The following is a 1,338-nucleotide window of genomic DNA, read 5'->3' on the forward strand; positions in this document are numbered from 1 at the left end:
GTGAGTGAAAGACCAATGTCGTCTTTCACTCATTCACTCCGGAAGAGCTCCTGATTCCGATATAAAAGTATTCTGTTTCTTAGGCACACCATACTCTCCGGCTCTGCTTTTTTGAAGACGTTAGTTATGGTCCTTATTTAACTTTGAATAAAATTATTCATGTATATCTTCGATGTCTTGAAAGTTTGACTAAATCAACTTATTTTTAAACCAGGATCATATGCTTCAGTCTCTAAAGTTCACTAAGCAAAACATTTTAGAGGCAGTCTGTTATTGTCTACAGTATAACAAACTTTAAAAACCATATGTAAGTCTTTGAAGCAGCATCATGTAATGTATGTGCCATACGGTCACATAAATCAGTGATGAGCAACCTTTGTTCTTCAATGAGCCACAATTGAAAACCTAATATTCCATACGGGAGACAGCGAACACAATACTAAATACTTTAATATATTAATCAAAAAACTTTAATTTATGGGGTGGAATTTGTTATTTTCGACATAGATTTACAATGAAAAGTTTTTTTTTAATTTGATTTACTTTTTACTAGTAATACTTTCAATATATATATATACAGATGTACGTACATATTTTTTAATCAAAAGAAATTAAATAGCTGTGGAAATTTAATTAATGAAATATTTGGCTGTGCTTCTCATCCAAGAACAACTGAATTTCGCTCTTCATATCGTACACGCGCTTAAGCATTGTGCCGCAACTTAACCATCGAACCTCGGTGTTAAAAAGGATATCGCCATATTCGCTTTCCATATTTCTCAAAAATTACTTAAAATCGCGATGATTCAGTCACCCGAGGTCTAATAAAATTTACAATTTTAATGATCAGTGGAACAACATTGCACATTTTCAAAACGTTTGCACTCAAATTTTCTTCGTGCAAAATGCAGTGAGAAATAATTATTTCCGGTCCTGTTAATCTTTTTATGTCTCTGGATAATAATCCCGACAAACCAAAATTCATACTAGACATAGCTCGAGCTCCATCTGTTGTTAACTGACGATCTTTTCTATTGGGATATTTAATTGATTAAGAAGAGTTTTCAGTTCCCTGTATATATCTTTTCCGGTATTAGTTCCTTTCAACGGAATTAAAGATGCAAATTCTTCGGTGATATTAAAACTAATATCAAAACTTTCATCCAAAGCTAAGGAAATTCATTATAACTTAGAAATATATCCTGCAAAATTTCCTCAATAATTTGCAAAAGATCGTTAATCCTTCTTGCGACTGTAAATCGCGACAAGCTGATTTTCGAAATTATATATTTTTCTATCAGGGAAATCGACATCAGCTACCGCTAGTAAATATTGTTT

Source organism: Typopeltis vanoorti, chromosome 12 (assembly GCF_054136105.1).
Source record: "Typopeltis vanoorti isolate ZY-2024b chromosome 12, IOZ_Tvanoo_1.0, whole genome shotgun sequence".
Taxonomy (NCBI): domain Eukaryota; kingdom Metazoa; phylum Arthropoda; class Arachnida; order Uropygi; family Thelyphonidae; genus Typopeltis; species Typopeltis vanoorti.